The sequence below is a fragment of the Sus scrofa genome, chromosome 1 (assembly GCF_054392235.1).
Source record: "Sus scrofa isolate SSC_HxYL_T2T_F1_AM1 chromosome 1, Sscrofa_HxYL_maternal_Yorkshire_Landrace_v2.0, whole genome shotgun sequence".
Lineage (NCBI taxonomy): Eukaryota > Metazoa > Chordata > Mammalia > Artiodactyla > Suidae > Sus > Sus scrofa.
This window is the reverse complement of record NC_139383.1, coordinates 182,790,036-182,817,710: the sequence shown is the minus strand read 5'-3', so window position 1 is coordinate 182,817,710 and position 27,675 is coordinate 182,790,036. Positions and strand designations below refer to the sequence as shown.

The window sequence follows — 27,675 nt, the reverse complement described above, 5'->3', positions numbered from 1 at the left end:
GAATAATTGCCAAAACATTAATGGCTAGTTCAGAGAGATTACTAAAGGTATTTTATGGTACAAAATACTATGTATTATTTTCATGTAAGGTCATTTAGCTTAAACTGCATGAGTTTTATTCCTAAATGATTAAAAAATTACCTTAGAACCAGAACATGATACTTCTCGTACTGGCAGCTATGATGACATCAATATTCCTGTGACATTAGTAACTCTGCGGTCTCCAAGAAAGCGACTGAGGACACAGCTGCTGTTTTCAGTAGTTTGTACTGATGTTTCGTTTGGGGGATTTTATTTATTTTTATTTATTTTATTTATTTATTTTCACATTTTAACTGAATAGATTTTGAGGCTCATTTGCAATTATATTAGATAATTTATAAGAAAAATTGTTACTTTCTCTTTTTGAAAAATGACATACTTTAGTACTTTAAAATGCATCTAGAAACAAACAAGCAAACTAGTCAAGCCTCGTAATAACTTATCCTTATAATTAATGGATGATGCATACAGCTGACTGCCCTGTGTATATCACTCCAACAATGTATATCTTATATTTAGCCTTCATTTTAAGAGCATTTGAATCACCAGCAGATAGAAGCCAGAAACCTAATTACTTACAATAAGCTTATTTCTCCAGAGATGTATCATATATTCCAGCTAACATAAAAGGTATCTTCTTTATTTCCTCCCCCAAAATATTTTTAGAAGAACATTTATTCCCTGATGTGTACATAGCCAAGGAACTAATAGGAAAGTAGCATGATCCTTCATATTTCATGGTAGCTACTAGATTTGAAAATCAGCCAAGGAAGTGAGTTTGTTAAAAGGACCCTTGTCTTAAACATGAACAATGACTACGAGTAGAAGAGCTATTTGCAAACCTAGGTAACAAGCTTACAAATTAATAATAAATTCCTTTTTTTAAAAAAAAGTACAAGAATAAGAAACACCCCTCGCAACTGGGAAAATGTGTGACAATATCTTTTGGACTCAAAGGTAAAGAATAGTATCGAGTATAACAAGTCTAGAAAACAGAGGTGAAACTCTCAATGGAGGATACGTACAGCAACATGGTACCAGAGGTAACGTACTGAGATGAGAAAATGGGGGTGGAGGTGGTGATATTACATGGCTATTTTGGAAGGTGTAAAAATTCCCTAAACTGCTGACATCTAAATATGGCCTCCGTACACAGATAATAGGAGAACACCCTTCATTTAAATCCAAAAAAATTCAATTCAATAGCCATGTGGAAAGGTCTATTTTGGTCACTATTAGTGCACTGAATTCTTTTTAAAATGTACTGTCCTTCATCCACTTCTTATAGACATGTGATCTCCTTGCATACAGAAGGTCATATTCACAGGGTAGACATTTCTGGGGAAAACAATGGGACTAACTAGATTGGAATGATGAGCAAATTAGACAAATATTTTTGAAAGCCTCCCTGTCCTTATGCTCTATTTCACACTATTACCATGAGCATTAAGTCCTATTAAAAGGAAAATTCCTCCCCCAGAAGACCAACTGAAAACAAAAAAGTTGTGATCCCCCTAGTAATACTTGTACAACAGGGGTTTCAGGAAACAATTCAAACTTAAAATAAGACTGGCCTCGTGACAGACTATACCAGCCAGGTGGCAACACTGTGCAGGACTGGGGCAAGTTTCTCCAGGAGGCTGCATATGCTTTGAATCAAGTTTTCAACATGTGGCACTGTTTCTCCCACAGCCAGGATTCACAGGTCTAGGAATCAAGGGGTGGAAATGGAAGTGGTACCTATTACTCTTACCTCCAGTGACTCAGTAGAACACTTTTTGATTCCTCTTCCCAAGACTCTACGCTCTACTGGCCTAAAGATCTTAGTTCCAGAGAGAGGAATGTATGTGCCAGGAACACAACAATGATTCCATTGACCTGGAAGTTAAGACTGCTGCCTAGCTAATTTGGCTCCTCATGCTTCTGAATCAAGCAAGAAAAAGGGTTATAGTGTTGCCTGTTGTGAAGTCATGAATACCAAGGTGAAATCAGATTACTTCTCTACAGTGGAGGTAAGAAAGAATATGTCTGGAATCCAAGAGATCCCTTAAGATGTTTCTTAGTACTACCATGACCTGAGATTAAGGTCAATGGAAAACTACTATAACCCAATCCAGGGAGGACTACTATGGCCCACACCCTTCGAGAATGAATCACCCCACTAGATAATTAACCATGGCCATCCAAGGTGCTTGATGGAGGCAAAAGGAATACAGAATGGGCAGCAGAAGAGAGTAGTTATGAAAACCTGCTTATAAACATGTGGCTACTTAAGAAAGGAGGACTAGGAGTTCCCCGGTAGCCTAGCAGTTAAGGACCCAACACTGTCATTGCTGTGATTAGGGTTGGCCCAGGAACTTCTTCTGCATGCTGAAAAGAAAAGAAAGAAAAGAGGACTAATTATCATGTATTATCATGTATTTCCTCCCAATTAACAGATGTTTGTGTGTTTGTGCGCATGCCCACATGCGTGTGTGTGTGTGTGTGTGTGTGTGTGTGTACACATATAATTAAGCAAACAATTTTGTTTTTTTCTTTCTTCTAGTATTCCTTTGTCATGTAACATAAGTTGGATTGACTATATATCAGTAATTTAAGAGTTGTTAATTTGGAGTTCCTGTCATGGCGCTGCAGAAACGAATCTGAGTAGGCACCATGAGGTTGCAGTTTCAATCCCTGGCCTCATTCAGTGGGTTAAGGATCTGGCCTTGCTGTGGCTATGGTGTAGGCTGGCGGCTACAGCTCTGATTAGATCCCTAGCCTGGGAACCTCCATATGCCGTGGGTGTGGCCCTAAAAAGACAAAAAAATAAAAAGAATTGTTAATTTTACATCATAGTATTCAAGTCACAGGACATCAAGAGAAAAGTAAACATCACTCAAGGACTTTACTTCCTCATCTGGGGGGAGGGATTAGTGTTTTCAGTTGTATGAAGAATAGTTGTATCATGAGATTAAATTATGACCTTGTTACTGTTTTATTTGGAGATAAAGTATGGTTTAAGGAGGTGCCAAGTTTAAGAGGTGGACTTATGATGGTTAATTTTAATGTGTCAATTTGACTGGGCTAAGGGATGCCCAGAGAGCTGCTAAAACAATGTTTCTGGGTGGGTCTGCCTATAAGGTAGGTTCTGGAAAAACATCAGCATTTGAATTGGTGAACTGAGTTAAGTAGATGGTCTTCCCCAATATGAGTAGACATTATCCAGTCCATTTTGACCTGAAATAGAATAAAAATGTGGAAGGAGAAAAAATTCTCCCTCTCCTTATGAAATGAGAAACCCGTTTTCTCCTGTCCTCAGACACTGGTGCTCCTAGTTCTTGGCCTTTCAACCTCAGATCAGTACTTGCACCCTGATTCCCCTGATCTTCCACTCAGTCTGAACCATGCCACAGCTTTCTTGGTTCTGCACCCTGCAGTTGGCAGATCATGAGACTTCTCGGCTTCCATAACCACATGAGCAAATTCCTCTAATAATCTCCTCTTATACATTTCTATATATTTCTTACTTTTTCTAATATACTGTTGATCTTTAAAATAAGACTGGCCTAAAAACAGATTAAAAAAAAATCAGAGTTTTCATGGTTTAATGTACCATGACATCCTGGAGACTGGAAAGTATTTCTAACCATGAACAAGTAACTACTTTGGAAGAATAGTATAAGGAGCACAAAAATCACCTCAGATTTACTTAAATCCAAACCAGACTCACACTGAGGAAGAATCTCCTAATATGAAGAGGGGTGCTAAACCTTAAGTGTGACTGAATCAGAAAGGTGGAAAATAAAAGAAATTACTTTCCATGAAGAGGAAGCTTTTCAACCATAGCACGAAGGTGAAAAGAGCCTTTTCCAATTCAAGTGACACTAACCTGTCTCTGAAGGTCTGATACACTGATTACAATTTCAACCAGAAACACACTACCTTGTGGGCCAACTTGATGCCCCATTGCCTTCTAAGATACCTCTTCTCCATGTGAATGTACTGCAGAACTCCATGCTCTAGAGACCAAGTATGTATTATGCAGCCTATGGCTGAACATGTCTCATGTCCCATTTTCCCACATCCATGTGAATCATCTACTGTCAGACTTGAATGACCACTATGTCCATGGCCGAGTAAATGAATCTTGTTAATAGAGTAAACATATTTCAGACAGATAGGAAGAAATTACCTCACTTCACCTGGAAACAATAAAGATCTTTAAAATGATGTGAATTTTTCCTAAAACCAAGCAATTCATAATTAGGAGCTCCGTCTAGTTCTGGGGAATAAAGAAATTAAATATTACGGCTGGTTCCTCAGAGACTCAAATTTGGAAATACTTCATTTCCCATATATACTGAAAGATATTAAAAGATATCCAATCCCTTTATGACCATAAAGATGGAGCCATGCCATTGTCAACATTTAGGCTCCCTATAAGCAGAGGCAAACACAGAGAAGAAAAGTAAAAGTTTGTCCCATTGAGAGTTAAATTTGAAAATGCAGCAGTTATCATATATTAAAATATTAAAAATATGTGCATTCTCCTCTGGCTCCAAAGAATGGAACAGTATCAATCAGCTCCACTGAGGTTGGCAAAAGAGAAATACCATCTCCATTCAAGTGTCTTCCTGATCTCCTACTTCAAAGAGAAGACTAGAAATTAAGCAGAGGAGAAATCATTTCAATGTGAAAGACACTCCACAATGATACAATGAGTTTTAATTTTAATAAATATAATGAATATTCAATAATGTTAATGAATATTCTGAAAAGTCAAATATATTGTTTGCAGTGTGTTGCAAGGTACAGGATATATACCTCTAATTTTAATTAAGAAACCAAAATACATGAAGGTCAAAGTCCTCTAAGGAAAAAAACTCTACACTATCAGGATGTGAAAAAAAATTATAAATTGTCATAATAAAGCTGATAAAACACTATGACATCTGCTACATCACCTGGCCATGTCATCTTTGAAGTACGAAGTGTGCTGATTTCCAAAGACTTTTTACCGTGAAATGATCAAATCTGGGGCATTTACTCTGGGAAATGTGCACAGTATTCTATTTTTTTATTTTATTTTTTTGTCTTTTTGCTATTTCTTGGGCCGCTCCCGTGGCATATGGAGGTTCCCAGGCTAGGGGTTGAATCGGAGCTGCAGCCACCAGCCTACGCCAGAGCCACAGCAACGCTGGACCCAAGCCGCGTCTGCAACCTACACCACAGCTCACAGCAACGCCAGATCGTTAACCCACTGAGCAAGGGCGGGGACCGAACCCGCAACCTCATGGTTCCTAGTCGGATTCGTTAACCACTGCGCCACGACGGGAACTCCAGCACAGTATTCTAGACAAGTATTTATAAATACCATTCTCCAAAAGGAAAGATGACAAGGAACAAAAACTGCTGTGTGTTGCTGCCCTTTTAAAAAAGAAAACACTTTAGCTGAGAAAGAACTTGTCTTACTGTCACTGCTCTGAAAGCCATTCAGTTTAATGGAAGAAATGTAATGAAAATGAGAGCTGGTCAAATAGATTGTAATAATTAATGCAATTTTTACCAGCAGACAGAAAGTTTTTATTTCATGGGCCTGGAGAATATTTTGATTGTTCAAGCATAAAAGCAAAAAAAGTCCAATGCTCATTTGTGGAAAAGTTTTCTTCTACTAAGGAACCATTTTTGAGGCAACTATTAATTACATTAAATTTCTTATCATAATATAAATCATTTGGTATATAAATCAGAACTCCTCATCAAATATCACCACCTGTCATCCACATTAAAAACAACTGGAAGAAATAATTGAAGTAATTAAAATAATTAAATTGTTTAATTGCTAATTAATTAAACAATGATATTTTATTTGTAGATAGATGCTGATATCATCATCAGCCTTCAGTAGCTATACTGCAGTCTTAAAATATTCCTAACTTTTAAATCTGGATTTTCATTTCTTTCTTCTTTAAGTCTTACCAGGAGAGATCTAAAAGGATCTTCTAATAATTAAATCAGTCATTGGAATTTGACAAAGGTACAAGACTATCATAGTTTGAAGAGATACTGGGTTTACTTAAGAGCCTATAAAAACATTACTTTGAACTATTTCAGCTTGGGAGAAGGGAGCTGTTTCACCAACTTCTTTCTCCCTCTCAACTGAGAGACAGGAAATGTACGCATTTAAGTAGTATTGTATATTCACTTGTCTCCAGGGAGTACTGTGCGAATTAATGTGATTATGCTTATAAAACACACTGAGCCCTTGAATAGAAGTCGGTCTATTTATAATCAGAATTCTAGTAAGTATATGTGTTGTGCCAGTTTTTTCATGCTGACTTAATTTGGAAGTGTGGACTGAATAAGAGATGTCTGATTTACTGTTTAATCATCCTCTTGCCAGCCTCCCTCCATCCTCATCCTTGTAAATCACTTCACCAGCCTTCAACCTTCACTGCTGGGTGCCTTGAATCTCTCTGGTTTTCCACTATCATCCTCCGGTATGCTATGGGAGTGAGCTATGCCCAGAACACTTACTACATAAATACCATTTGGATCAACTACTCTGTCTTATCACCAAATTTTTACCATTTTTTTTCCTCCACTTTTTTCCTTTAACAGAAACTTGTCATTTCCTAAACCTAAACAGCCACCTTGCCCAAATCCTCATTATGAAAAGGCTACATTGTCTCTCCTGGATCTTATGGGAAAGAAGGTGGTAAGGGTGTGCCTCCTCAGAGTCAGGTCGCTTCTCATTTAAAATACTGGCAGTGGAATGGAAATAACATGGACTCGTTGTATCACCTTGAGAAAGCTACTTAAGTTTTCTGAGCTTCAGTGTCTTCATTTACAAAGCAGACAAAACCTAAGTCCCCCCTCCCCCGCCAGGCTGTAGTGACTTAATATGTTTACATAAAAATGAAGTCAAATTAATAATTCCCAAGATTTTATTTAGATGTTCCCTCATCTGCTCACAAAGCATCTTTATCCACCAACCAAATCAGCACAGAATCTTAAGAAAGTTTTCCGTTTACCCATGGGCAAGTCTGTTCTTGCTGACATTGCCACTGTTCTACCAGGTTCTACTTCAATTAACCGCTTAGCCAGGCATCACTGACTTGAAGGTAAAACAGTTTCTGAATCAGTAGACTTGGGATGGAGCTTCAGGTTCTGCTTTTCTAAACGTCCCCAAATGATGCTGATATTGCTGGAGCAGGGGTCAAATCTGAGATCTTGAGTAACTTTATTTCCTCATCACATTACTTATTTTTCTTTCTGAGTATTACACCATTTACCGAACAGGCTTTCTCGCTGTCAAAAGGACTTACATGGATCTATACAGCTGACAGTAGTAGTTAATAGTTTAAATAGAAGTTTAGGTCGTGCATGTTATAATAATTACTTCCAAAAATTATGTAGATTTAAAATTATGTAAACATATGGTTCATGGTATATATTGAATTAAGTATTATGCATTCTCATTATCCTTCAATATATAGCACTTGAAGTGGTAAGTATCCATAAGCAAACATTTCCCTTATCAGAGTCATGGTAGCAGCTAGCTGATTAGCAAATCCTAAATTTAAAAATGCACTTATTCATGTAACCAGCAGATAGATGTTAAATACCAAATATGTATCAGGGATATTCCAGGGGATAAATGTGATCAAAACCACTGCCCTCATGGAGCTGACATTCTGGAGGGGGAATAAGAATCAAACATTCATTTTACATTTTTGCTTTGCAGTAGCTATGAGCAAAGTTCCCATCTATTATGGGCCCATGGCGTGTACACCTAAGCCCCTATTGTCAAAATCACTGCCTTCATCTTCTCCACAACAATGAACAAGAAAGGTCAATCATCTGACATTCTACTCTAAACTATCTACTAAGAGATCTGTGTTTCTGGATAAGAAATTTGCCTTTTGATTATGCTTATCATCTAAAATTATGGGCATTGGACTGTATTAGCTCTGAATTCCTTCCTAACCTATTAATCTATGATACTATTATTATCCTATTCTTTCCAAATCCTCAAAACTAGGACCCATTTTTTTCCTCCTTGACAAGTTCAAGACTGGCTTGTATGTTTTTTTTCCATCCACATTTGCCAATATCTTTGCACTAACTTTAATAATCACATTGAGGAGCCTCACAGCATCCTGTTTTTAAAACACTTCCTTCAAGCCATTTATAACAATATTCACTCCACATCAGTCACCTATGCTTTGCACAACCATGCTTTGGTAACTTGACATCTCATATCATGTTCTTACCGCAAGGTTTCAAACAAATTTTCATTTTCACCCCCAGATTTCACATAGTAACACAGTTTCCCCTATATAATCATCAGAAGCTTCAAACTAAAGTGTCTTCTAATTTACTCAACTCATTGGCTAATTTCTAGCTACATGTATTGTCCCTAAAATGGACAGTTAGCCATTTCCATGCAACCCTTACTCCTCTCCATAATGACAGTATGTTCATACTATCAACAATAGTTACCATTTTCTTTCTACACACATTCACCTACTTCTCCATTGCCTTCCCTGGGCTTCAAAGCATAGACGGAGAAAATATCAACACCATTCATCTAGTCCATCAGAAGTTCATGCATCTAGTAGCAAACAGAATCTTAATGTTGCTTTAGTGAAGCCTTACTGATTACTTTTTTCCCTGATCTATTAATCCTCTCCTTCTTTTTTCAGATCTTGACAGATATTTCTATTTTCCTAATGTGAAATATTCCTCGTATTTTCTAGTGAAACACCGTCCCCCTTAAGTTTGTTTCTTCCTCCTTAAAACAGACAAAAATGGTTCTTTTTCTCCTTTCATGGTTTACCTCCAACTTTAATGTTCTTATTTCTTTCAGTGTTCTCTGTGATAGCCCTCCTTTCAATTTTATGATTGATCGTATCTCCATATGAAGCGCATGTCATTTCCTGATTAGTATCTGGTATTGACTCAACAACCATGTTCTCTCTAAGTCTCTCTTCCCTGCAACATTAATGTCACATAAACAGGTGAGGGAATGTATTCATGAAGTAATGTGGATGTTTACACTGACTATGACCTAAGTCAGTTGGAAATAAAACAGCCCTCCTGGACTCTAGAAGTTCTCTCATCTCACAAATTCTATTCATTCTTTTAAAGATGAACCAAGTTCCTCCTGAAATATCCTCACCTTTGTGAGCACAGACTCTCTTCCCTAAAACTCTTCCCTGAGATTACTTTGACATGTTGTTGCCATATGTCTCACTAGAGTTTATTTCATTTTCATGTGGATATCTTCAAAGTGGTATCCTTATTTTGATGAGGGGCTGTTACTAAGGCCATCCAGAAGGAAACAAGAGCAGGTTAGCTTTAGTAAGACCCTTGCTCTATCATACATCTGAGCTCCAACTCCTTACTGCTGTAAGTATGGTCGCCATACCAGCAGCATTTCATCATCGGGAAGTTTATTTGAAAAGGAGAATTTCAGGCCCTGCCCCAGAGACTTCCTAGGGTAAGCTTACTACCCTCAGAATCTTCATTTTAACAAAATCTCCCAGGTGATTCCTGTGTATTCTACTGTTTGAAATGATCCAGTTCTTCTCACTCTCATTGTGGTAAAAATGGAAAAAAAAAAATCTGCAGGTCTGTCATCTATTTTCTATTTTGTCTTTCTGTTTTGAAGAATTCTCCTCAACATATACCCTCATAAATTTGTCAGCTTTTCCAGTTTTATTTCTACAAGCCAACTTTAACTGCTTTTCCATTTTTGACACAATAGATGCTTCTGAGCAGTAGTGCATACTCAATTCCCTGAACAGTTATAACCAGCAAACTTGTACCATCCATTCACACACTGAGTCTATACAGATGAGTGCCACCGATACAGCGTGTTGCCAATTATTGCCTAATAGACAGTGAAATCATATAATTTAGGAACAGGAAAGCATTTAGAGATCATTAATCCAACTCCCCTCATGATGTCTGGCCCAAAGTATGCTCTTATTAAAAATTTGTTGAATAAAATTTTAAAAGAAGAGAAGAGAAAACTGAATTCCCAAAAAATAAACAATAACAGAACAAAGACTACAATCCAGCCTCAGAAACCTTCCCCAGTTCTTTTCACTCCTCCTTGTCTAGCTCAGTTCTCATTCTCTTCCATGTTCGTGAAGCACTGGATATCAACCTTCGCTGCAAAGAAGGAGTTCCTGTTGTGGTGCAATGGGATCAGCGGTGTCTCTGCACTGCCAGGACATAGGTTCAGTTCCTGGCCTGGCACAGTAGCATAAAGGATCTGGCATTGCCACATCTGAGGCTCAGATCTGATCCCTGGCCTGGGAACTCCATATGACACGGGGCGGCAAAAAAAGAAAAAAAGAGAGCCATCCAGGGAGCTGTAAACATACTGATCCCTGAGTCTCAAACCTACAGATTCTGATTTGGTCTGGGGTATAGCCTGCACATTGGGGTTTCTAAAGGTTCCCCAGGTGATACGAATAGGCAGGCAAGGTGCCGAATATCGCCCTGCAAATTTTTTAAATATGCAGAACCTGATGAAGCTCCTTAGGTGAATCTGAAACTACTTTTTCTAGGACTTTACTATCATAAAAAAGATTCTATAGCATTTGGCCATGTTAACCACTTAATTCAAAAGGGTTTGGGAATGTAAACTATCCAGGTTCTCCTATAATCACTCAGATTCCTTCCTTTTATTTTTCACGGGGTTCTCTTACTTTATATATTTCACAAATTTGTCCACCTTCATATAAATCTATAGCCTTCCTCTTTTTTCAAATACAGTATTAAATATAGTATGGAATATTATTCAGCCATACCAAAGGAAATCCTGGCATTTGTGACAACACAGGTGGACTTTGAGGGATTCTGCTAAATTTAATAAATCAGACAATGAAAGAAAATACTGTATGATCTCACTTATATATAGAATCTAAAAACAAACACTTTTTAAAAACCTTATAGAAAAAGAGATCGTATTTGTGGTTGCCAGAAGCAGTCAGTTATGGGTCAGAGAATTAGATGAAGGCGGTCAAATGGTACAGACAGTAAGATATATTCAGTACTAAGGTTGTAATATACAATAGCATAACTATAGTTAATCCTGCTGTATGATATATAGAAAAGCTGTTAAGGGAGTAGATTCTATGAGTTCCCATCATAAGGAAATTTTTTTTTTTTTAATCTATGTGGGATGATAAATGTTCACTAAACTTATTGTGGTAATCAGATTATATAAGCCAAGTCATAATGCTCTATACCTTAAACTTATATACTTAAGTACAAGGCAAAAACAGGAAAAAAAGGAACAAAAACCAAAAAATATTTACAGCTATCCCCTTCATACACAAAATTCTGTTTATTTTTCTCCCTAGACTCTACAGTTTTCCAGAAAACCAGTATCTCAAGTAAGTGTTAGTTTTAATAATTTTCTTATTTCTCTGGGCTTACTCCCTGCCTTAAGCAATGACATTGCCTAATTCTGCTATAATAAAATTCCCATTTATTTTAACTTCAGAAATATTTTAATAACTCACCTTGTTTATGATATGAAATAAAATCTTAAAAACATACTATTAATTACATAAAATGTAAACCTTATTGCATTTAAAATATAAGGATAAAGATAGATACTCTTTTAAAAATGATATTCTGGGAGTTCCCTTTGTGGCTCAGTGGAAACGAATATGACTAGTATCCATGAGGACCAGGTTTGATCCCTGGCCTTGCTCAGTGGGTTAAGAATCCAGTGCTGCCATGAGCTGAGGTGTAGGTCACAGATGTGGCTCAGATCTGGCATTGCTGTGGTGTAGGCCAGTAGCTACAGCTCCAATTCGACTCCTAGCCTGGAGAACCTCCATATGATGCAGGTAGAGACCCAAAATTTAAAAAAAATGATATTCTGTTTATAATACTTATACCTTAAGTAGGAGGCCATAGAAATGCTGAAAATTGAGGGATATGAAAGGATAATTCCCCCACAATAAAAGCTGGTAAAGATATATTTGTATAAGAAAGTATATTTTCAAAGAAAACCCTTAATACAGATAAAGAGCAAAGTTTAACAACAATGAATCAATACATAAGGGAAATATTAAAATTACCAGGGAGTTCCCACAGTGACTCAGCAGTTAAGGACCAACATGTTATTGTCTCCTTGTGGATGTGGGTTCAATCCCTGGCCTTGCTCAGTGGGAGAAGGAACCAGCATTGCTGTGGCTGTGGCACAGGCCTCAGCCGCAACTCCAATTCAACCTCTAGTCTGGGAACTTCTGTATGCCACACAGCTATAGAAATAAAAATAAAATAAATAAAATCACCAAAATCTCAGCTTTTAATAATATAGCCTTAAATATTTAAGCAAAAATTTATAGAAATCAAAGGAGAAATAGGCAAATCCATAATCACAGTGGCATATTTTAATGTCTCATAGTTAAGATAATCAAACAATTAATTAGAAAAGTGGAAGTTCTCTAAAAGAATACTGACTTTTTAAAGCAAAATAATAATGACATTGTATCTTGGATTTTTATAGAACATGTTGATGTAAAATATATAACAATAATTGTACAAAGTGTAGGAAATGGTATTGGAGAGATAGTATAATGAATATTAAAGATAGACATTGAAGATGAATACTGCAAACTCTAAAACTATCACTAAAATATAGCAGATGCGTCAACAGATAAAACGAAGACAATAAGAAGTCAGATAAAAAATCAACAGAGAAGAAAAAATGTAATATTTAAAAACATTCCACTAATATAGAAGACAAAGAACAGAAGAGACACATGGAAAGCAAAGAACACAGGAGATATTGTTAGATAACAATAAGCTAAAGACAGGTTGAAAATAAAAGGATTGAAAGAAATAACACCTTGCCAACTATTAATCCTAAGAGGCCTCTCAGGGTGAAACCTTAATTCCACATTGAGATACAGGGGAAAGGAAGCCTTTAGCTTCTTGGCTGCTTATGCCCACAGCACAGCATCCTTAACATGGAGCCGGATGGCAGTGGGGGTAATGGAGCCGGTCTTACTCAAATGCCACACAGTCTCTCACTGTTCCTTACAGAGATATACTAGATATTACTGAATGTATATTTCTCTGTTTGCTATATCCCCTGATGGTAATTTCCACAGATGTTAAATGATAATATTTTATAATTCCACTTAACTTGTTTTGCTGGGGAGTTTTGCCGTGCTCCTTACTTCATCATCCTGAAGTCAATAAACCACTATATATTTTTTTCTAAGGCACTAATTTAACTAATTTGGTCAAATGTGGGAAAAAAGGGAGTTATCTTGTGGCACAGTGGGGTTAGGAATCCAGCATTGTCACTATAGCAGCCCTGGTTACTCCTGTGGCATAGATTAGATCCCTGGTTCTGGGACTTTGGTGGGTGTGGCCAAAAAAGGACTATTTCTTTAGGTCTTAAAATTGTGAGATACAATTTTTAAAAGTTCATAATAATCTCATATACTTAAGTCATGAAATGCAGTAGATCTTGTACTGAAAACAAGGAATAAAAGAAAAAGACAAAAATATGCTCACATGACATGATGGAATATCCATTATTTATAGGATTAAGTATTATTAAGTTTGGTCCCTACATATTAAATACTATGGATAAAAAAAATAAATTATTAAAACTTATTCCTAGTATTTTGTGAGCCTACCATTTTTCTTGGAGAAAATAAACATATTCACATATGCCAAATTCTGTGATTTCAGAGGCTTTTGGTCCTCTTAAAGCCCATGCACAAATCCCAGTAGGGGAAAGAAAAAAAGACTGTATTCAAAGAACATCCAATTGAATATCATGTAAAAATAAAAATACCTTTATCTGGATTGCCAGGATGATGAAGAGATTGACGGTTATAACTTTTTTTTCAAATTGGGTCCATAAGACAGAGACATGGCATGTGAAAACTTAAATGCTATATTCATTCTATTTGTAAGAGAAGCTGAAGTACCCAGATGTTAGATAGAATCAAATAATTAAAACAGGATCTCTTCTGAAAAGTAGTCTATCAAGTGCTAAATGAAATTTGCAATTCAGACCTATTAGGTGCCTGGTTCAAGGACAAAGAGTTGTCTATGTCAGAAAGAAGGCATTTAAACTGTGATCTGAAGGAAGGATAGAACTTGAATAAATGGAGAGAAGAAAGAACAGAATTTTACACATGAGACACTGATGAACCTCAGGGGGGGAGTCAAACACAACCTTAAATCATCAAGGAAGATGGGAATAAATATAGCTAATATTTGCGGAGTACTGCCAATATGTCAAATACATTTCTAAAGCATTTTACATGTGTCAACCTCATTTAATCCTAACTATATCTAGTCAAGTAACTACACTTATCCCAGTTTTAGAAATACAGAGCATTAAAGTATAAGTACTTGTACTCAGTCACCGAGTAGAGCCAGAATTTAAGCCTCTGGTTTCCAAAAAATGTAGCTTTAAGAACAGAGTAAATAACTCTGGGCAGACCTTGCATATGGTTGCAGAGCCTGAATAAATAGGTTTCAAATCAAGATCTCTCTCTGAAGGATTTCATTTCTCCTGCACATACTATGAGTTATCAGAGCTTCTTGGGTTTGGAAGTGATACTACCAAGTGATGTTTTAGAGACATTTATTTAACCACCTTGTTTGAAGAAAGGTAGACTGTTGAAAGAGGTACTACAGTGAAAGAAACAAGGATTAATTGCTTGAAGAAAGAGTGGGATGAACAAGCTAAAGCATCCAGTATCTAAGATGTAAGGGTATCAAAAAGAACTGTTAGGAGTGGGGAAAGGAGAAATATTTTAAAGAGAAAAATACCAGTGAGTTGCTCTTCACTTATAGGCTTGAATAACCACTAGCTTCCCATTAAGATAATTTTTAGACTTCAGAAAAAAAGTTCATATTTTCATCTTAATTATCGTATGAAGAACTTTATCTCTTTTTAAATTATAAAGTTTCTTGATAACAGTAATCACTTTTCATGACTTTGTCAAATATTAGAGACATTATTTATTCAAAGTATTCTCATATTAGAAAATGAATTCCCTTTGTAGCAAAGGATGACCTTTACAGACTAATAATAAATTAAAAGAAAAATAGATATTAATATTTCCAGTTCAAAACTCTCATGTTCCATTTTGCTAACATTTTCGTCCTTGAAGAAGAGGAAGTTCAAGGTTTTTACAAAATAATAAAAGAGGCTTTTAAAACTAAAATAGAACATATAAGAAATGATAATGCAATATAATAGAATTCATCATTACTTAAGTACTGGCTGAAAGTTATGAAAGAGAAAATTTAGTCCATTTCTTCCATTACCTTGCTTGCTGACATTATGCAAATGTAATCTTCCTGGGTCTTATTTTGCTATCTGCTAAAATAAAAATGATGAACAAACTTCAGGCCTCTTCCAATGAGGAATTCTGATGTTATAACTCGATGAAATAAAGCTAGAGATGAAATTCAAAACAATAAACTTCATAGGCCCAAAGTCCACCATGCCAAAATAATAAATGAAATTAATATTGTTACAGATGGCTTAAAATATATGTTATAGAAATGTAAGTTTTCATTTTGATCTTCTCAAAGGGATACCCCTAATTTACCTTGTTTGTAATTCAATTTATTTTTTGAGTAAAGAATTTCCATAAATCAAAAACATACACAAAATTATACAGCAAAAATTTTCTTTCTAATCCCTATACTCATACACCCAGTCCTCATGTGACCCCTCGAATAATATGTATTCCTCTAGAGGTTCCTTATAGATAGATGTATACTGAAATATATTTTGATTGGACTGCATTTCTGCATTAGCTATTTACTTAATGGACTGGACAGTAACTTGACTTTTAATTTAACAATACAATTTGATTATCTTTCAAATCTTTCTATATATAGCTTCCTTTTTCTAAATTATTAGATTTAGAGAGTTTTCCATTATATGGATATACTTTAATTTATTTAACCATAAAACACTGTGGAAACAAATTGTTTATGCTACTACAATAATGGAAATTTTGCGAAAGTTTCTACACAAACTTTTTTTCATGCATACGCAACAACAAAAATAAATTCCTGAAAGAAAAAATGTCTGGGTTAAAATATGCATATAGTTTTAATATTTATAAATCTTGCAAAATCATCCAACAGGTAAGAAGTACTACTTAAGTTCCCAGAGGCTACACCTATTTTGCTGCTAATAACAATACCAGGAGCATAGGTTTAACAGGTTTACAGATGTCCGTCAATCCAAAAGATAAAAAAGTTCTGTGTTGCATTGCTTTAATTTGAATTTCTATTAGGATTCTGAAGGAAATTAGGAATAGGATTAGGATGTTACTGCCTATGTATAAGAGCCATTTTACCATCACCTTTTATTAAATGCCTGCCTTTTTGGTTAGAGGTTTAATTTTTGTCTTGTTCTTGATTTCTAGAAAATCTTAGCAATATTAGCACATTTCTATGATATAAGTAGCAGATAGTTTTCCTTGTCTTTGCATTTGATTTTGGTATTTTTCCTACACAGATTTTATTCTAATGTAACTGACTTTTCTAATGTAATTTTTCCTCCTTCTATGGGATCCCATATTAGAAGTTATGGCTAAAAACCAATGCTCAATTTTAAGATTATAAATTTTCTCAGATTTTCTTCATATATTATTAAGATTTTGTACTTTACACTAAATATTGCATCTATTTATCTTGGTATATGGTTTGAGTTAAAGATTTTTTTTTTTTTTTTTACTAGTTGGCTACCTATTTTTCACAACACTATTTACCAACTAGTCATTCAGCTTTGTGAACAACATTATTATTCCATAGATGCCAAGATTATTCATTCTAATTTTTCACTTTTTTCTTCTCTTATGTATTCAGGGCATAAATGCTTGAAAAAGAAACTGACAGCACTAAGGGCTTGAACCTAGCCAGAACACAAACTGGGACTTGAACCCAGCCAAAACTCAGATTGGGAACTGAACACACGGTTTGAAATTAGCATCACTCACCCTGTGTTTGGACTCACTGAGGTTCAGGTTTTTCATGTCTCCGCACAGAAGGAATTCAATGAGAGACGAAGTAATAGGCAAGAAATAGATTTATTAAGATAGGACGCTTGTGAGAGATGGAAGCGGGCAGGCAAGGAGGCTCTGCCCCAGGAGGATCCATTGGGCAACAGTTTTATCATCTAAGGGGAGTGGGGGTTGGAAAAGACTGCCTCTTCCTTTCTGGGAGTAATAGCCCCTAGTTGTGTATTCAAATCAGCAGAAGGGCGATCCTCAAACTCTAGCCCTTGATCTGAATCTGAATGCAGGCTTCATCCCATCCCCCATCCAACAACCAGAGGCAATTCCGGAACCTCCACTAGTCAAGCAAGCCTGCCTTGGTATGATGGCTTTTTTGAGCAATTTATTAACTTACAGTAATCTCTCAAAGTCCCCTAAGTTTCCCTCTTTATCCATGGTCCCTTATTGGGACTTCTACAATTATCTGTGCTTACGCCATACCTATCAAAAAGAGTAATCAATTTCCAAGATACTTATGTGTATATAAAATATGTATTTGTATTTATACACAAACGGAATTTTGTGAAGAAGATAAGGCAGATCTAAGCTTGACAGATGAAGCTTATTATTTCAGTGGTAACGAATAAAGCTCATGGTGTCCTTTGCTTGGTTATCCTTCAGGAAATCAAATGCTTATGTAAACTCTGGTCAATTATCTGGTAAAGTCATCAATTATAAAATGTTTCTAACCTGAGCAGCATGAATTCTGATACGTTAAGTGCAATTACATTAAAAAAAATCATTCTCATATAAGTGATTTAAAAAGGTGTCTTGAACTTGGGGAGAGTATTCTTTGTGGCAAAACTGCAAAGCTATTTGGGGCAGCAGTAAGGTCCAAAATGCCATGTGTAATTAGTAACAGACATTTTTCAAACTACCTTCTAAGAAGTGCCTGTTGATCCAGGATTTGTTACTAAAGTACGCAGCAGTGTGGGAGGGAGAGCCAAGAAAACACACGTCCATTTAATTGCCCAAGATCATACAAAGAGAAGGGAACTTTGGATGAAACTGAGTGTTGACTGCAAACTTCAAGTTCCTTCTCAAGTCTCCCCTTAAAAATGTCAATCTAAATTACAAAAACAAAATTAAAAAGAACATGTTTTTGTGATTTTTCTGATATATGAGAAAAAAGAAGAGTTAAATGCAAATAAATATGTGAATAAAAAAATGCTACCTTCTTTATCAATAAACAAAGGATGTTGAGGCCATCAAGCTAAGAGCCACTGCAGTCCCCTTACCCCACCCCCTAGCTGTGCACCCTGAGGGGATTCAAGATGGAGAAAAACAAGATGCTGGTCTTAGGCAGTTAAGGTGCATATCAGAGGAATGATTTCAACAAGCCTAGATCCGGAGTTCCCGTCGTGGCGCAGTGGTTAAGGAATCCGACTAGGAACCATGAGGTTGCGGGTTCGATCCCTGCCCTTGCTCAGTGGGTTAACGATCCGGCGTTGCCGTGAGCTGTGGTGTAGGTTGCAGACACGGCTCGGATCCCACGTTGCTGTGGCTCTGGCGTAGGCCGGTGGCTACAGCTCCGATTCAACCCCTAGCCTGGGAACCTCCATATGCCGCGGGAGCGGCCCAAGAAATAGCAACAATAACAACAACAACAAAAAGAAAAGACAAAAGACAAAAGTCAACAAGCCTAGATGCTTGCATCCTCTCATACACAGGAAAATGCTAAATTCATTAACTTGAGATATCTGGTTTTCTTTAACAGTAATCTTTTGATGTTCTGACTACCTAGATTTTGTTGCAAAACTCCTATATATCCTGGTTCCTCCCTTACCTCTTTAGAGCAGCCTCAGAGCAAGCCAAAAGGCTGAGTTTCAGGCTTAAGTCCTCAAAAAATCTATAGAATAAAATATAATTCTCAATTTTTAGGTTGTGCATTTTTTTCAGATAGAGATAAAATAGTTTTAAATGGATCATCTGATACAAACTACAAAAGACTATGAATAATGGCTATTAATACATCATTACATGCCAAGCACTATTTGAAGCATCTCTCTTGAATCAGCTCATTGATTCTTCATGTAACCAAATGAGCTAAATACTGTTATTGTCCCCATTTTATAAGTGAGGAAGCTGGAACAAAAGGGATTAAATAACCTGCCCAAGATTCTACAGCCAGTAATGATCTACCTGTGCAGTAACATAATGAAAAGCGACAGCTTCCTCCCCACGTTTGGCATGCGACGATCCAGAACAGGATGAAGAGATGAGCTGTAGAGCCTTAATGAGCACAGCCAAGATGTCCACTGCACATTAGTGAAAAGACCTTGTATGTGCAAGAAACACGGATCACCTACTGGAAATCGCTACAACCATCAGAAGCCCTGCTCAGTAGTTGTCATTCTAAGTCAGAACAGGAAGAAATAGGATCCAGCCCCAATTAAAAGAAGGCTCAGAGAAAGCAGACAGGACACCAGTAATCCAAACTTAGAGGGTGAGTTGGATATTAGCTAACCAAAGAGTCTTACAAACACAGATTTAGCTGCAATAAGGAAAGGGAATGCTCAAATTTGTAAAAGAGCTCTCAGAAAGAAACTGCACTCCATAGATTTGGAAAGGGGCAGGGACACCTAGCAGCCACCTCTGAGCTCTATTAGAGCTATTCTCATCCCTGTCCAATGTGGTATCCACTAGCCAGACAAAACTAATTAAATTTAAATTAACTAAAATGAAACAAAATGGAAAAATCAGTTCCTCCATCACACTTGCCATATTTCAAATGCTGAATAGCATGAGCAACTAAGGCTCCTATGTCAGCAATGCCAGAGTATAAGAAATCTCCCTTACTTAATATACTGTCATTTTCTTTCTACTATTGTTACAATTTTACTATGATTTTACCTCAAAATTCAGCAAGATTTGACTCAATCCTGATGTGTGCAGTATGTATACATTGAGAAATTCAGGAATGCGGGGTCAGAAAAATAGAGTGAGTAACAGCCTACCTTACCAAACCGAAGCCACATCATCATCCTCTAAACTAAGAGTCCATTATTTTGCTTTGTTTACCTTCATCCTGACTATCCACAGACTCCATGAGAAATGGCTAAAAAGGAGTTCCCTTCGTGGCTTAGTGGAAACGAATCTGAATAGTATCCATGAGGACACAGGTTCAATCCCTGGCCTCGCTCAGCAGGTTAAGGGTTCAGCACTGCAGTGAGCTGTGGTGTAGGTCAAAGACACAGCTTGGATCCCACATTGCTATGGCTGTGACTGTGGTGCAGGCCGGCAGCTGCAGCTTTGATTTAACCCCTCGCCTGGGAACCTCCATATGCCATGGGTGCAGCCCTACAAAGACCAAAAAAAAAAAAAAAGAAAAAAGGAAAAGAAACAGCTAACAAGCCTTTCCAAAGAACCTCCCATCTTGGTAGAACAACAACCACCAAAAATATGATGACCTTTTTGATTCCCTTAGTTGGACAATTCCTAAACCACAAAATTTAAACTTTGAAATATAAAAGCATCTGAAGTTTCTGTTGTGGCTCAGCAGGTTAAGAACCTGACAGTGTCTGTGAGGTTACAGGTTCGATCCCTGGCCTCATTCATTGGGTTAAGGATGCAGCTTTGCAGAGAAGGTTGCAGATGTAGCTCAGATCTGGTATTGCTGTGGCTGTGGCATAGGCATGCAGCTGAAGCTCTGATTTGACCCTAGCCTGGGAACTTCCATATGCCACAGGTGGGACAGTAAAAAGAAAGAAAAGTAAATAAATAAACAGACAAATAAATAAATAAATAAATAAATAAATAAAAGACTCCATCTACAAAAGAAACTCTTCTATCAGGTGAAAATTAATGCCTCTAGCTTACATTTTTACCTCACAAATGTGCGTGTTTTCTATTAAAAAGAGCCTTGAAAAATCATAGGGGGGAAATAAAATGCAAAATCTATGGCATGACTGATTTTGCTGCTCAGCATAAGTTGTGATAATAATTTGAATATTCATTAAGGAAACTAAGTACTAAATCAGACCACCTTTCCTGATTAGTGTGGCCCATCTCAGGATATCTCAAACACTCTAAATATCAGTTTCCATTTCTGAAAAGTGGAGTAGGATATTTTTGAGATTTTTAAAATGTGAAACTCTTACAAATGATCTCTAACGCAACCACGATTACTCTTTAGGACTTCAACAAAATGAGAAAAAGAGGAAACAAATTAAACCTGTCACTGATCAAATTTCTTTCAAAAGCTCCTAAAGAAATCCAAATGAAATAATTTTAAAACCATTAGAATATCTAACTTCTGAACTCCAATACCGATTCTCTCTATGTGATCAAAACAAAATGTTAGTTAAATAAAATGAGAAATGGTCTCTGAAGAAATCTTCCTGTTTAAACTAATATCCATGAACTTACATGTGACTAAACATACTTAATACTGACGCAAATTACACCTGATAGCAAAGTTGGTAACTGCAATTTTCTAAAATATTCAGTCACAATGAGAAAAAAATAGATTTAAAAATAAGTTTAACATAGTATTACAACTGCATTTACATTTCTAACTAGAAGTGGACAAATGTATCATAAAAATAAGAAATGTATTTCATAATTGAAGTGAATAGTAGGTCAGTTCTAGACAATAAAACTGATTTGGTCTTTAAAAGCACCATTGTTCTCTACAAAGGGCTTCAGCTTCGTCTCATTACTGGTTTCTAAAAATAGAAATCATACTAGAAATTTCAGAGCAAAAAGAGACAAAAAATAAAGAAGGAATATGTAATAGTAAGTTTCATTTGCCCTTAGGGTGAAAATCCCAAACATACCTTCCTTGTGTGGTGCTTTTTCATGTAACTATGATGTTTATCATTTCTTACCCATGTAAAATGGTTTCACTGCCTAGTAATTAACACTGACAATCCAAAGAATGAGTAAGTGCCTGGAGAAAATGCCCAGGTGGGTTTTCTGGACTAGATGAGACAGATTAGAGATTTCTAAATCCCACCTAATTACATGGTCCTATGAACATAGTTCTTACCCCTCCCCTTGGTTAGTCCCTTATAGAAAGTCCTAGTTTAATTGGTTTCCCTTTCTTTTTCTCCTTAGTGTCAGTACAAAAAAATTTCACTATTAGAAAACCTTTTAGTAGCTGCAGTCATTGTCTTTTACCTGACCACAAGCACCTTCCTGAATAAAATAATACTGGAAACCAGACAGCATGAGGGTCCAAGACCATCGTTCCCTAAATATGTCAGAAGAGGAAGTGAAATTTAAGAATGTGCATTTTCAAGCTTTCTAGTGATGATATATAGTTACATATCATACATAATGACTTTGATATAGTAAGCAAAATATATATTTTGAAGATAATAAGAAGCATTATTTTGTAAGCCAAAGAAAGCAAAATGGTTTACTAACCAATTATCACGTTCTGACCAGCTAGCTGAAACATAATTGTTGGTACCCAGATATTTGGCAGTTACTCTGCAGATAGAATTATTGTCATCACACACAACTTGTCTTCTCATGTATTGATTTGCATGGACCATATCTCAATTCCATCAATACCAACACTTTAGAAGAAAGAATCCAATCAGAAAGAACTTTTAAAAGTCTCAGTAGAAAAACAAATATTTTGTAATTAAATGCACACTGCATAATTACTCCTAAGGTTTTGGGTTTTGTTTTTGTTTTTGTTTTTTAAAGTGTCACTGGATTAGAGAGAAAATTCCAGAATGTTTCATATCTTAAACTAAGAACTTATTTAGCTAGCTCTCAAACTAGTGAGATTTAAACTTATTAATTTCAGTAGTAAATACCATCAAAGAAAATAACTACCAGGAAAAAAAACAAAATGATGGCACTGACAACTGAAAACTGCCTTAAGCCATGTTCTAGTATACTGTTACCTTTTATAATAAGAGAAGTGGCATAAATCTTGCATTTTAAAATATAGTTCCTTTACTAGTTATTTTTGATACAATTTTTAAATTAAGCTAAAGGTATAACACCACTCATATCAAATTTAGCAGCTGTCTGTGAAAGAGAATCTTTTGTAATTTTAACTCCCACATGTCTTAGCTACAGATGATTCTCAAACACCTGAAATAAGAACTTAATTTTGTAGTTAAGTTCCTGAAAATGATAGAAGGTGAGATAAAGGAGGATATTTTCAGTGTTTATAACACCCAGAACTATTATATGGGTAAAAAGGAGGAGAGAGAAAGAAAGAGATGGAAAATATTTTATCATGATTCCTATTGTGAACAAGTTAGTGACTCCAATATAAACGAACCCTATTTTTAGTACTTAATGTTTATTAGTCAAGTTATCGCTCTCCCATATGAGATAGTTTTCATTAAAAAAAAAATTATTTGGTTTAAAGTTTTTTAACTCATCTTAATATTTAAATATAATCCCTGTATAAACTAGACTGGACAGGTATTACTTTTGTTTTTCCTGAAGCAAGCAACTCTTCTCAACCACATTCTCTAACTCCAAGTTCATGATCACATACCACCTGTGTGCATAAAGACCACCTTTTAGAGCACATAAGAACAAATTCCTTGCCGGAGTCTTACTTACACCATCAATGCACAACTAGGATGAGCTGCCAGGTTATGCTAGAAAATTAAGAATAACAACTCTTCTAAAGGCAGCTGCAGTACAGATGAGTAATATTCTCAAAAAGGAAAATTAGATTCCACTCAAGGTGATCCTTCCATATATATATATATATATATATATATATCTGCTTCCCTCTACTCTACCTTCCCTATTCTTATTTATACATTTTGCTGCTTCCCTCTCTACCCTTACATAAATAGTTCAAAATAGATACTGTAGAAGTTAGCTTGTTTTTCCTCTGTAAATACTACTGCAAACCAATTGCTACCTGTGAGGGCCTGCAGTCCACTAAGGCTCTGCACCACATCTCCGAGTCCTCTTTTCTTGGGATACAAGCAAGTCCTCTCCTCGAGGAAGAAGTGTATCCACCTACCACGGCTCTGAATGTTCTTCCCACCATTACATTCCTTTCACAATGATGAAATCCTGGTTTCAGTTTCAACAGCAAAGTGGTGTGACTATATACAGCTTATCCTAACAAACTAGTCAGTAATTTTTTTAAAAAAAAATAGATGGGTCTTATAACTTTGGCAAGTTACTAAACATCCATTAACCTCAGATCTCTCTTCTGTTGGAAGAGAATGATAATGGCACTCACCTCTCATGTTTCTAAGAAGATGAAATTAGAATAAACTGTGTGGAAACAATGTCAACTGTTGTCACAGATCAGATGTGGTCAATAAATGCTATTTATAACTAGAGTAGAAGTAGTAGTAAACTGCCATTCCAATTTACATTGCATTTCTTGTTTTTTATCAAGGTACAACTTCATACCATATGTTGGAACCACTCTTAACTCCTAAATCAAAATAAAGCAGAGAGTTGGCAATATAAGTTATGAGTTGATTGTGCTGCTGCAGCTACTTGGTTAAGCTGGGACCTATGTTTTCAGGATTCCTTTCCTCATGTTGTCCAGGTTAGAGAAAGCTAGAAGTGGAATTTCCATGAGATTTAGAGAGCAGATTCTAAATCCATAAGATTCAGAGAAGCAATTGCCACAGCTCCCTGACGGTCTTTTTGCAGACAGATATAGAGACAAACAGGTGCAGAGATGCCCTGTAGGTTCCAAGTAGTTTGTGCTTGTCTGCTCCATGCACAGCTCTTTTTCCTAACTTATGGTCCTTATGACCAAGTGCAGTTCCAGATCCACAGGAGATGCTTACTGTGAACCCACCCATATGGGAGCTAAACAGAGACCTCCCCATAAACTCAGCAGTATGGTCACACTTAGCTAGATGTGGCTGGTTTCTGAGATTTTCTGGTTAGTGACTCCTCCAACTTCCCCTCCAGAATTTTACTCCTATTCCTCCCACAGTTGTGTATGGTCTAATTCCTCTAACTCCATTATCCCATGCTACTCATGCTGGTAAGTATAACTTGAAAGGCTAAAACATCTCACTGTTAAAATCACTTTTCCCAAGATGTCTGTGGTTGTTATAATAGTCATGATTTGGTATTTAGTAAAGAAGACAGTTAAAAAGTTTAATATTGGAGTTCCCACATGGCACAACAGGTTAAGGATCCAGTGTTGTCTCTGTGGTGGCACAGGTTTGCTTCCTGGCCTAGGAAATTTTACGTGCCATGGGTGCAGCCAAAAAGAAAATTTTAATAATATCTTGCATAAAAACCATAAAAGTGAATGGCATGGCATAGTTTAAAATGTAGTTCTGCCCTGATCATATCCCAGTTTGGTGAAATTCAACAATCCACTTAACCACTTTGAGATGACTGTTCTTCATCTCTTACTTGGAGATATCACTCATCTTTAATAAAAATATTGTTTGTAAAAATGCATGGTTCATAGAAAGAACTCTGTTAATACTGTGTCAATGATATACTAGACTCTAATGAGGTAAGTTTTACTCCTAAATAAGCAATCCAGAATTCCTTTTTCTCAGTCTGTTTTGAGGCATATCATTCAAATATTAGAGATTCCTAACTGTTTAACTGTTGGGTAAATTAGATGATAGTATTAATAAATTAGTACAAACTTAAAGCCTCAGAACTCAAACAAAAGTTATTTGGTAACTAAGCATACAATCCAAAGTATTTCCCAACCTTCAAATCAGACTATAACATACTTAAATTCTCCAGGTATTTCCTGTTAATTCAAATAAAATATAAAAACAAAAATCCTTCCTCGACCTAATTATCCTATTTCCTATCTTGCTCTCATAACATTTATTTACACCTGTTCATCTCCACTTCCTTTCCTCTCTGTACCAGTTAAAGTTTTGCAGTTGGTTATGCTTCTACCACACACTAAAATATATCTAATATCTAGTTCATTGGTTTTCAAACTTCACTGTGAAAAGTAATCTCCTGCATATTTTTTTAATTGAGATCCTTAAGCCACATACCCCAGAGATCCTAATTTAATAGTTCCAGATTGGAAGGCAAGGATCTAAATACTTATCAGCACTCCTAAATTATTCTGATGTAGGTAGTTAGGAATAATGTCATGAATAGCTAACACCCAGATCAGTGGAGACTCTACGCTCTTATTCACTTTGACTTTTCTGAAATATCTGACACTCCAAATGATGCCTCCCTGAAATTTCTTTTTCCCAGATGTTCAAGGCCCAAGCCCTTGAAAAAGCTGGTATCTCCACAAATCCCTTATTAGTGAATTCACAAAAGTGAGCTATAGACAACATCATCTACCCTAAGTAGTAGCTGACAATTTGATCTAAAGCTTCAGTGGCCTTAGGCCTTCCCTGATCAATGTTTTTCACAGGATTTTCTTCCCATCCCCATTTCTTCTAACCATAGCCCTCCACTAGAATAAACAATACAAATAATGATGAGTATTTCCTGAACGTTCACAATGGGTGCTAAGCCTACACATTATGTCCTGTAATAATCCAACATGTCACGGTTTCCTTCATCACAGTTTTCTTGGGTTTTAGAAACAGTTCCCCCCAACTCAACCTACTCTCATTGCAGGAGAGCCCTCAGTACCATTCTCCACATTCTACTATAAACCACAAGGATCACATTCTTTGGGATGCTTTTCCTTTTATTTATTTATTTTTGCATGATGTGTGGCATGTGCAAGTTCCCAGGCCAGGGATCAAACATGCATCACAGCAGCAACCATGCTACATCAGAAACAATGTCAGATCCTTAACCCACTGAGCCACCAGGGAACTCTGGGGTGCTTCTCCTTAAAGTGTTACTAACACTCTCCACTACTGGGAACTTTTTGCCCTGTGCTTCACATCACCTAACACACTCTAAGAGTGATATGTCATCACCTATAACCAGGAATATTCATTTTGATAGGCACTTTAGCTGAGTCTCAGGAGTAATAAAATTTGAAAATATTACTTGAGTTGGAAGAGTTCTTACTGAGATTGAAGAGACCTGTCTTCTGCTAGTGAAAATACCAATAACTAATATATATTTCGTGAACAAATCCTTTAAGAAGACTAAATTTTAGTTTTATTTAGAAACAGTGGATTAGTATAAATTAGCTACAATGTCTCTCCAATCTCTAACATTTTTTACAGTTTTAATAAACTGGAAGAACTCAGGATATACTGGCAAATAAATTTCTTCTGAGCCACGTGAAATCGGGGTCTATCTTTTACACCTCTTAGGAGTGAATGATTACACAATCTTTTCAAATCAGACAAGACCACATGAGACATAAGAACAATGAATTCAAGACTAGAGCTAGAGTTTTCCTAATTGTTGTAACTAGGTAGAGAGGATGGTAATGGGTGGTCAGACTTGACCAAAGTATCCTAATTTCTTTAATTTCTTATCATACATAGTTCATAGAGGAAATATTAATACATTTTAAAGAGTATAATCCTTAAACCACATGCACCAGAAGAATCACTTAGGGTTCTGCTGAGTAGTTTGTTTCCCAGGTAACAACCACCACCTACTGGAATCAGAATGTTCAATCAAAAAATAAATATCTTTACAAACATTCCAGGTGACTTATTCACCTACCATTTGAGTACCACTGATATATAAT

At 36.2% G+C, this 27,675-nt stretch overlaps 1 protein-coding gene across 29 annotated transcripts in view; it reads right to left on the bottom strand.

Moving 5' to 3' along the window:
- LRFN5 (leucine rich repeat and fibronectin type III domain containing 5) overlaps positions 1 to 27,675 on the bottom strand; it is a 271,495-nt gene that overhangs the window by 180,104 nt on the left and 63,716 nt on the right. Inside the window, exon 1 of one of the 29 annotated variants that reach the window (XM_021101076.2) lies at positions 23,956 to 24,094. The exons of the other annotated variants lie outside the window; for them this stretch is intronic. The gene's annotated coding sequence lies outside the window, so the exon portion shown is untranslated. Of the gene's footprint in view, positions 1 to 23,955; positions 24,095 to 27,675 lie in introns of those variants that run through there. 29 annotated transcript variants of the gene reach the window in all.